Consider the following 771-nt stretch of genomic DNA (forward strand, 5'->3'; position numbering starts at 1 on the left):
GATTTACAATTACGAATTACAGGGACATTCCCCCTGGAGTAACTGAGGGCTAAGTGCCTTACTCAAGGGCACACTAGTAGTGGTGTGGTTACAGGCGGGATTTGAACTCACAACCTTCCGATCACAAGTCCAACTCACTATGTGACAGACAGACAGTGTGACAGACAGACAGACAGTGGCAGACAGACAGACAGACAGTCAGACAGACAGTGTGACAGACAGACAGACAGTGTGACAGACAGACAGTGTGACAGACAGACAGACAGTGTGACAGACAGACAGTGTGACAGACAGACAGTGTGACAGACAGACAGTGTGACAGACAGACAGTGTGACAGACAGACAGACAGTGAGACAGACAGACAGACAGACAGACAGACAGACAGTGTGACAGACAGACAGACAGTGTGACAGACAGACAGTGTGACAGACAGACAGACAGACAGTCAGACAGACAGACAGTGTGACAGACAGACAGACAGTGTGACAGACAGACAGACAGACAGACAGTGTGACAGACAGACAGACAGACAGTCAGTGTGACAGACAGACAGTGTGACAGACAGTGTGACAGACAGACAGACAGTGTGACAGACAGACAGTGTGACAGACAGACAGACAGACAGACATACAGACAGTGTGACAGACAGACAGACAGTGTGACAGACAGACAGTGTGACAGACAGTGTGACAGACAGACAGACAGACAGACAGACAGTCAGTGTGACAGACAGACAGACAGTGTGACAGACAGACAGACAGTGTGACAGA

Source organism: Nansenia antarctica, assembly GCF_963989245.1.
Source record: "Nansenia antarctica genome assembly, chromosome: 8".
Lineage (NCBI taxonomy): Eukaryota > Metazoa > Chordata > Actinopteri > Argentiniformes > Microstomatidae > Nansenia > Nansenia antarctica.